Here is a 10,746-nt window from a genome sequence, read left to right as displayed (position 1 = left end):
CGCTGAGTTACTCCAGCATTTTGTGTCTATCTTCACTAAAATGTTATTCATTGAGTTTTCCTAGATGAGCTGAAATCTTCCAAATGAACATTAAATGCCATCTCAGTCAATTATTCTTAGTAGTGATAATTATACAACTCCAAGCCTATGAATTGATTTGGAAAGTGTGCTTCAAGTGTCTCAACAAGTAGTGCACACAAACGGTCCAATTTGAGAGCTGCAAATATCAACCAATTCTGGAACATTTTACATAATTTTATTGTAAATCAATTTTACATAAAAATTTACAGATTCCCATTTTTTTATGGGCCTGTCCCATTTAGGCGATTTTTTCGGCGACATCCGGCAACTGTCATAGTCGTAGCAGGTCGCCGAAAAACCGGAGACAGGGTCCCCCTACGACAATGTCTACAACAACCTACCACCTAGTCGATGTCAAGCTACGGCAAGCTACCGACAACTGGCGACCCATTAGGACGTCCACCTACGACCACACCTACAACAACCTACGTCCACCTGCAACAAACTACGACAGGATAAGACAATTCAGTCACCGGTACCTGTCGCCGGTTGATGTAGGTAGTCGCCAATGGAATTCACCGAAGTCAGCACCGGCGACAACCTACGTCATCCTGGCGACAACCTATGCCATCCTGGTGACAACCTATGACTGTCACCAAAAGGTTTTGAACATTTCAAAATCCAGCGGCGATCAGAAAAACGCTATGATTTTTTGGGAGACTGAGGAGACTACTCACGACCATACAGGTGACACCCCGGCAACCATGTGGTGACAGACTAAAAAATCACCGAAGTGGGACAGGGGCATTAGATATACAGCATGGAAACAAGTTCTTTGACCACCAAGTCCACGCCAACACTAGTTCAATGTTATTCCACTTTCTCATCCACTCCCTACACACTAGGGACAATTTACAGAGGCAATTAGCCTACAAACCCGCACATCTTTGGGATGTGGGAGGAAACCCGAGCACCCGAGGAAAACTTACACAGTCACACAGGGAGAATGTGTGAACTCGACATAAGCAGCACCCGAGGACAGGATTGAACCTGGGTCTCTGGGGTTTGTGGGGTTGTGGAGCAGCAGCTCTACCAGCTGTGCCACCCACACTGAAACACGGTTTAAAGAAATTGACTAAAGGGAATATTGAGAAACTGGTATGATTTGTTATTGGTTCTAGTTGTTGAAGATCAACGACAGGAGAATGGATTTAGTTGAACATTTTTTGCAAGCTGTAAGTCCATGCGGCAGTTATTCTATGAAGCCACTGCATTGCAGCTGCATCTGAACTACATATGCCAAACCTCGCAGTACAAAAATTCCAGGCCTCTTTTAATCCTATAATTAAGATGTAGGATCTGTATAATGAGCACTATCCATGATTAATAATTAACTATGGAAAACACATTTCCTTTTAACAAGTCTTTCTGGCATTGTAACCTTGTCTTTTTTGGAACACACAGAAAGTCACAGGAGAATTTTCAGTTTTATTGTGATCTATACTACCACCTCCTGGTCCATCTCTGTAATAGCAACCTTGCAGTTCACCAGCAAAGAACCCCAGAGTCATATGTGCTGACAACAGAACAATGACATTTTTAGTTGCCGCAGTATAACAGCACTGCAAACAATATACATAGGTAATATATAATAACCATAAATTCAATTTAAGAATAACCACAGTACGAATGCAACAAACAAGAAAACCAAAGTCCTTAGTGTAATCAAAGACAGTCTGCAGAAGTTCATAGTTGAGGTCAGTGTTGTGCAGTGTTCAAGAGCCTGATGGATGTTCTTGAACCTGTGGGTCACTTTTTTTAGCCTCCTATATCTTTGGCGCGATGGTCGGAGTGAAATAAGAGAATGGCCAGGGTGATGTTGATGGTATTGACTGCATTTTTTGAGGCAGCACCTGCTATACATTCCTTCGATGGTGGACGGGTCAGTACCCGTGATGGGCTGGGCAGTGTCAAGATTGTCAAGAGTGTTTTATTGTCATATGTCCCAAGTAAAACAATGACATTCTTACTTGCAGCAGCACAACAGGATATGTAAACATAGTACACTGTATACAATATAGTGAACGAGAAAAAAAGTTCCTTGTGTGTATATATGTCTACCACTCTGTCATCTCCTTCGTTCCTAGGCATTGGAGTTGCCGAACCAGATAGTGATGCAACCAATCATTATGCTCTCTACCGTACACTTACCATGTTCAAAATAATATACTTCAGCATACCAAATCTCCTCGATCTTCTCAATCTTCAGACACTAGCTCTGATATGAGAAAAGGTCATCAGATGGAGAAAGAAAAAGATTCAAGGTGTTACTCAACAAATCTATCAAAATCTGCAACATGCCCATTGACTTTTAGGAAACCCTGGCCTATGGTCACTCAAAGTAGAGATTTCGGATGGTGTAGAGAGTGTCGTCAATGCAGTGGAAGCACACAAAAGCCTTGCGTTAGTTATAGGAAGAGCACACCACCTCACAACTGACCCATTCAACTGCCCATCAGGCATCTCCTAGACCCTCAGTGTAAGAGTTTGAAATTTCTTCTTGGCATCAGCCAATTCATAACCCACAAAACTGGAGTGGAAGCAAATCATCCTGGATACCAAAGACCTGCTTAATAAAACGTGACTGCTATCAGTCTTACTTAGACTTAGTTCCTCCCACACTGTTGAGTGCATTGGGCAGCAAGCTTTCGCCATTCTGTTTGGTTATATGCGACGTCTTCCACCCTCGATAGGCTTGCGTCCCGGGCTTCCAAATCCTTCTGGAATGTTCGCCTGCATGTGAGTTTTGGTCGGCCTCTTTTCCTTCTTCCGTCAGGTTGCCATGTCATTGCTATCTTAGGTGCACGTTCTGGTGACATTCTGAGTACGTGTCTTGCAAGTTTCATCCTGTTTACCTCTATGTCCTGACTGAGAGGCTTTGTTGCAGTTTCACGGTAGATCTCCTCGTTTGTGATGTGGTCTCTGTAGCTAGTCTTCAGGATCTTCCTCAAGTAGCATTGTTGGAATGCATCCAATTTATTTTTCATCTTCCTCTTCAGGGAAGACAAACAGTTCAAATGGTTCAGGTTGATTCAATATCTCTTTGAAGTGTTCTCAGTTTGAACTGCTATCAGTGCCCAGAGATTTAAAAAAAATAAGTAATTTGAAAGTAAGAGAATGATAAGAATGTTTTCAAGAGCTGTTCCTGGGTCAGTCCGGATATTATATAGATAATGCAGATGGGGTAAAGGAGCTCTTTGATAGCTGGTGAAATAGATTTATTCCAATCTGGATTGGAGGCACCAATACTGCAAATTTCATTGCCATATGAGTTTCTTGCAGATGGACGGACTTCACAAAGACTGTGAGGTCTGGTTCACTTATATTTAAACAGGACCTACCTGACCATTTTCCATCTGTGGAACTCAGCACTCGGAACCAGCTTTAGGTTTAATATTGCGAAATCATCTTTCACTTTGTTTCTGCCCAGAGTAGCTAATATTTCCACGTCAAATTGTGATCCCAGCACCAATCCGGCCACCACATCTCAACCTGTGTCATCCCCACGTAAACAAAATCTCAATCCTACTCCATCAACCCCATCTGATTGCAATTACACCCCTACAGACTCTCCAACTCTCCCGCAAACATAGGCACTGTACCACCCTGACCTCTCCCATCTCCACCCCACACCAACTGATGCTCCTATATTTAGGGTCTCATTTCCCTGTGTCCTATCATCCACTGCTGTTGCCCCCATCATTCAACAACATGAAAATAAGAAATTTGATCAGAGGGAGGTTATTTGACGCCTCAACCCATCTCCATTTTTAAACTGATATGATCCTGGTCTCAAGATCATTATCTTGCCTGATCCCCTTAACACTTGACTTCCCTTTAAACCAACTTATCCATTGTAGCCCTAAATATATTCAATGATTCTGCTGCACAGCTCACTATTATAAAGGATTCAAAAGATTCACAATGCTGAGGAAAGACATTACTCATTCACCTCTGACTTAAATAATGAATCTTTTTATTCTAAAACTATGTCCCATATTCTTAGATAACCCCACTAGGCAACGATACGATACAATATAACTTTATTGATCCCAGGAGGGAAATTGATCTGCCAACAGTCATAAATACAAAATTCATGAAATATGAAATTAAAGTGATGAGTGGAAAGGGTTGGGAAAGTGCAAAGATTGGGGAGTGGGGGGAGGGGAGACCATTCAGTCCACCCCACAACGGAAGGGGTAGGAGTGGTAAAGTTTGATAGCCACAGGGAAGAAGGATCTCCTGTGGTGTTCTGTCCTGCATCTTTTCTGCATAAATCTTGTCAAGCACTCTCAGTAGTTAGTGTTTTAATAAGATCACATGTCATTCATCTCAACTCCTATGAAAGCAGGTCCAACCCAAGGCTCAACCTTTTATTATACATAAAACCATTTACTCCAAGATTTACTTTGGTGAACCTTCTCTGCACAGTCTTTCATGCAAGTATGCCCCTCCTTAAATAAGGAAACCAAAACTGCCCACAGTCGTGGAGAAGTAATTTCAACCTACAAAGTTCAAACTTTAATTCTCTTTTCAATGAATCGAATTTTGCAATGGCAGGTCTCACACAAAACAACATTGGTCCTGCATGTGGGAAAGAACTGCAGATGCTGGTTTTTAACATTTCATCATCTGCCTTGACTACGTACAACCTGACTCTCACCTGATGTTAAAATCACAGCTTCAATACATTCTGTGGTATGAAAATGAAAATTAGCGAGTGCTCCAAGCCTGTAAACTGTGCAGGAGGCTCCTGTTGTAAAGTGTGCTTTTTGAGCTGAACATCAAGCAACGAGGTCAGAACAATGTATAGGAATGAACAGCTGATGCTGGTTTATGTTGGAAATAAACAGAGAATAAGAGGCGGGGGGTTTCTTAAATGTGCATATTTTAATGCTAGGAGCATTGTAAGAAAGGTGGATGAGCTTAGAGTCTGGATAGACACCTGGAAGTATGATGTTGTGGCGATCAGTGAAACATGGTTGCAGGAGGGCTGTGATTGGAAACTAAATATTCCAGGATTTCGTTGCTTCAGGTGTGATAGAATTGGAGGGGCAAGAGGTGGAGGTGTTGCATTGCTAGTCAGGGAAGATATTACAGCAGTGCTTTGGCAGGATAGATTGGAGGGCTCATCTAGGGAGGCTATTTGGGTGGAACTGAGAAATGGGAAAGGGGTAGCAACAATTATAGGGGTGTATTATAGACCGCCAAATAGGGATCAAGAATTGGAAGAGCAAATATGTAAGGAGATATCAGATATTAGTAGTAAGCACAAGGTAGTGATTGTGGGAGATTTCAACTTTCCACACATAGACTGGGAAACACATTCTGTAAATGGGCTGGATGGTTTGGAGTTTGTAAAATGTGTGCAGGATAGTTTTTTGCAGCAATACATAGAGGTACCTACTAGAGGAGGGGCAGTGCTGGACCTCCTGTTAGGAAATGAGACGGGACAGGTGGTGGAGGTATGCGTTGGGGAGCACTTCGGGTCCAGTGATCACAATACCATTAGTTTCAATATAATTATGGAGAGGGTCAGAACTGGACCTAGGGTTGAGATTTTTGATTGGAGAAAGGCTAACTTTGATGAGATGCGAAATGATTTAAAAGGAGTGAACTGGGACATTTTGTTTTATGGGAAGGATGTAGAAGAGAAATGGAGGACATTTAAAGGGGAAATTTTAAGAGTACAGAATCTTTATGTTCCTGTTCGGTTGAAAGGAAACAGTAAAAATTGGAAAGAGCCCTGGTTTTCAAGGGAAATTGGACATCTTGTTCGTAAAAAGAGGGAGACCTACAATAATTATAGGCAGCATGAAGTAAATGAGGTGCTTGAGGAGTATAAGGAATGTAAAAAGAATCTTAAGAAAGAAATTAGAAAAGCTAAAAGAAGATATGAGGTTGCTTTGGCAAGTAAGGTGAAAGTAAATCCAAAGGGTTTCTACAGCTATATTAATAGCAAAAGGATAACAAGGGATAAAATTGGTCCATTGGAGAGACAGAGTGGACAGCTATCTGCAGAGCCAAAAGAGATGGGGGAGATATTGAACAATTTCTTTTCTTCGGTATTCACCAAGGAGAAGGATATTGAATTATGTGAGGTAAGGGAAACTAGTAGAGCTATGGATACTATGAGTTTCAAAGTAAAAGAAGTACTGACACTTTTGAAAAATATAAAAGTGGATAAGTCTCCAGGTCCAGACAGGGTATTCCTTAGGACATTGAGGGAAGTTAGTGTAGAAATAACCGGGGCTATGACAGAAATATTTCAAATGTCATTAGAAATGGGAATAGTCCCCGAGGATTGGCGTACTGCGCATGTTGTTCCATTGTTTAAAAAGGGTTCTAAGAGTAAACCTAGCAATTATAGACCTGTTAGTTTGACTTCAGTGGTGGGCAAATTAATGAAAAAGATACTTAGAGATAATATATATAAGCATCTGGATAAACAGGGTCTGATTAGGAACAGTCAACATGGATTTGTGCCTGGAAGGTCATGTTTGACTAATCTTCTTGAATTTTTTGAAGAGGTTACTAGGGAAATTGACGAGGGTAAAGCAGTGGATGTTGTCTATATGGACTTTAGTAAGGCCTTTGACAAGGCTCCTCATGGAAGGTTGGTTAAGAAGGTTCAACTGTTGAGTATAAATGAAGGAGTAGCAAGATGGATTCAACAGTGGCTGAATGGGAGACGCCAGAGGGTAATGGTGGATGGCTGTTTGTCGGGTTGGAGGCAGGTGACTAGTGGGGTGCCTCAGGGATCTGTGTTGGGTCCTTTGTTGTTTGTCATGTACATCAATGATCTGGATGAAGGTGTAGTAAATTGGATTAGTAAGTATGCAGATGATACCAAGATAGGGGGTGTTGTGGATAATGAAGAGGATTTCCAAAGTCTACAGAGTGATTTAGGCCATTTGGAAGAATGGGCTGAAAGATGGCAGATGGAGTTTAATGCTGATAAATGTGAGGTGCTACACCTTGGCAGGACAAATCAAAATAGGACGTACATGGTAAATGGTAGGGAATTGAAGAATGCAGTTGAACAGAGGGATCTGGGAATAACCGCGCATAGTTCCTTGAAGGTGGAATCTCATATAGATAGGGTGGTAAAGAAGGCTTTTGGTATGCTAGCCTTTATAAATCAGAGCATTGAGTATAGAAGCTGGGATGTAATGTTAAAATTGTACAAGGCATTGGTGAGACCAAATCTGGAGTATGGTGTACAATTTTGGTCGCCCAATTATAGGAAGGATGTCAACAAATAGAGAGAGTACAGAGGAGATTTACTAGAATGTTGCCTGGGTTTCAACAACTAAGTTACAGAGAAAGGTTGAATAAGTTAGGTCTTTATTCTCTGGAGCGCAGAAGGTTAAGGGGGGACATGATAGAAGTCTTTAAAATGATGAGAGGGATAGACAGAGTTGATGTGGACAAGCTTTTCCCTTTGAGAATAGGGAAGATTCAAACAAGAGGACATGACTTCAGAATTAAGGGACAGAAGTTTAGGGGTAACATGAGGGGGAACTTCTTTACTCAGAGAGTGGTAGCTGTGTGGAATGAGCTTCCAGTGGAAGTGGTGGAGGCAGGTTCGTTGGTATCATTTAAAAATAAATTGGATAGGCATATGGATGAGAAGGGAATGGAGGGTTATGGCATGAGTGCAGGCAGGTGGGACTAAGGGAAAATAATTGTTCGGCACGGACTTGTAGGGCCGAGATGGCCTGTTTCCGTGCTGTAATTGTTATATATGTTATACCGAAGATAGATAGGAAATATGAGAGTAAATCTGTGAGTCAGGCAGCATCTCTAGAGAAAAGGAATAGGTGATGTTTCGGGTCGAGACCCTTCTTCAGACGGTGCTGTTATATAGCATACCTCATATAATGGACCTTTCCTGGCTCAGACATCATTGCTGGGTCCCCAAGGCGTGCTGGTGTCAATGTTGCAGGTTTTTCTATCAGATCTGCAGCTTCAGAAACTAGACATTTTGCATGCTAACCGTAGGAGATGCATTCGAACATCATTTCCCTGCGATATATTTTGTGCGTAAGGTTACCTGTGAGCTTTGAATGCGGTTGACAGTGTTAATGTGACACACAACACTGATACATAATATAGTTAGATTTCCTAAAGTGCCTTTGCTCCCAATTCTTGCAGTCGCCGTACATTTCTGACCCTGGTGGTTGCATCTTGCTCTGTACAATGCCTTGATGTACTCTGACAACACTCTGAAGGGCCAAATAGGCAGGACGAATCATTTAAAGTGCTGATAACATTTACAGTCTCTGGCTGTTCTGTAAATTCCTGCTAACAATCTGATATAAATTTTATTAAAACCACGTTTCACATACAAACTTTGATTAAAAACGAGAATGACAAATGGCCGGGATTGAACGTGGGGTAATGTTCTCACTGACAGAGCACAGGTGATGACACAAGGCACTGCCACAGAGCTCCAGCAGGTCATCACCATTATCGAACGCCACAGGCAAGATTACAGTCTTGAACTCACTCAGCTGCACCTATTATTTTTCGTGTTACGCACAATGGATTTTGCAGCATTATTTCTTCCTTACAATTTCATGGTGGAGGTTGTAATCAGCAGTTAATAGCTCTAAAATTCACACTGCAGCACTTAAACATTGCGGTATAGCCATTGTTAGGGTCTTGACTGATGATTCGAAGTGACTATCAGGGGAGAAATATTCACTCTGTAAATATTACAGAGCAATTTAATAAAATATATTAGGTAATTTAAGTTGTTAAGTGTTTAGATACCAATGCAAGCACCAAATCTCAGGAAGTTCATTTTTAGCGAGAAATGTGCCTGTTAAAAACAGATTAAATGATTTTATGAAATCTGTGTACAATCTAGTGAAGCAGTTTATAATTATTCAGGCGATATGGATGTCTCTTTGGATGGCAGAGGGAGACCATTGTTTCTCCCGCACGACTGAAGTCAGGATATGAAAATCCCACTTTGATTTATGAAATGGTGCATCAAAATGCGATGCCGTACAGACAAACAGTAGTGATTAAACCCTAGTTAATTAAAAATACATCAGCTATTGCCTTCAAAAGTAATTGCAAAAAATATGCACTGACTTAGGCAGCTGTAGAAGGAATATTTTTCATTATTTTAAAATGTCTTTCACGCAGACAGTGTACGAGCAAATATCTTGCCTCATGAAAAGATAATTCAGATTCTGCAAAAATTATGTACATACTGCTGTAGAACTAATCAACCAGCTTTTAACTTTCTCAAAAATTACTGGCTGCTGAAAATGTTTATGGTAACTTCTTCTTCGAGTCCGTTGCAATCTCAGATGTCGTTCTGCCAGTATCTGGCGCAGGTCACAGCTGGTCGGGTCGGTTCAGCCAGGTCCTGGGGGCTGCACTGGGGGGCGTCGTCACACTCCAGTAGGTGGGACATTGTCTGTACTGCTCCACAGCTGCATGTGTCTTCTGCCTGGTAGTTCCATGCTTTCATAAGTGCTTTGCACCTCCCCTGCTTCACTCGTAATCTGTTGAGGGTCTTCCAGGTTGGCCATGGGAGGTCGTGCCCGCTGGCGAGGCATTCGGTCGGAGTGATTCCTCTCTCCATCCAGTCGTGGGCTCGTGTGTTGAGCTGGTTCCATTCATCTTTCCAGATGTTGGTCCTTGCTGTTTCTTTGGTTGTCTGGAGAGGTGGGACTGTCTGCAAGAAACTGGCTCTGGATTTCAGTCGGGGTGGAGGTGCTGTGTGTCCGTGCAGGGGGTGCCTGGTATCGATCTCCTGTGCTCTCCGCTCGTCTTGGGCGACGATGGATCGTCTGATATGGGGGGGGGCAATACCAGCTAGGGCGTAGAGGCACGGGACTGGCGTTGTCTTTATGCATCCCGTGATAATGCGGCAGGTGTCGTTGGGGGCTGTGTCAACCAGTTTGGTGTGGTGAGAGCGGCTCCAGCTTGAGCACGCGTATTCAGCTGTGGAGAAGCACAGGGCTAGGGCAGTTGCACGGATGGTTGGTGGATCAGCGCCCCACTTTGAGTTTACCAGTTTGCGCAGGATGTTGTTGCGAGTGTTGATCTTGGCTTTGGTGTTCTGAAGGTGGGTTTTGATGTGGCGGCAGCTGGTGGCTAGCCACGGGCATAGCGAATCCTCGGCTCAGGAGGGAGGGGTTGAGCGTCTCGGAGTGGGAGGCGTAGGGTCACGGGGTGTGGCACTGGGTAATTAAAGTCGGGTAACGCCCGTGCACGGTTTGGAGTAGGGAGCAGCACGGTAGTAGTAATAAAATACATTTCATTCTCACAACTTTGTGTTAGACTAATTCTTGGCTGGACTCCTGTGAGTTCCCGCTACACAGGTGACCCCGATGAACAGGATTGTAATCCTGGAAAAATTTCAGAGAAAAATGCACCCCGCTCAACCCGCCGCTGCCGCCTATGAGGCTGAACTCAACGTTGTAGCCCTGAAGCCGTCTACCTTTTGGTTGCAGTTCCATGTCTGCGGCGTGATGATCGACGAGATCCGTTACCATTACGTGGTAAGCGCTCCCGACCAGGAAACGGCCGGTCGGGTTGTGCCATACCTGGATAATCCCCCGGCAGTGGGGAAGTATGCAGGCCTAAGGAACGGCTGCTCCGGATTTTCGGGCCGAGCCGCATGGAGCGAGCGGCACGGGT

Source organism: Amblyraja radiata, chromosome 5 (genome assembly GCF_010909765.2).
Source record: "Amblyraja radiata isolate CabotCenter1 chromosome 5, sAmbRad1.1.pri, whole genome shotgun sequence".
Classification (NCBI taxonomy): Eukaryota; Metazoa; Chordata; class Chondrichthyes; order Rajiformes; family Rajidae; genus Amblyraja; species Amblyraja radiata.
This window is presented reverse-complemented; position numbering follows the sequence as displayed.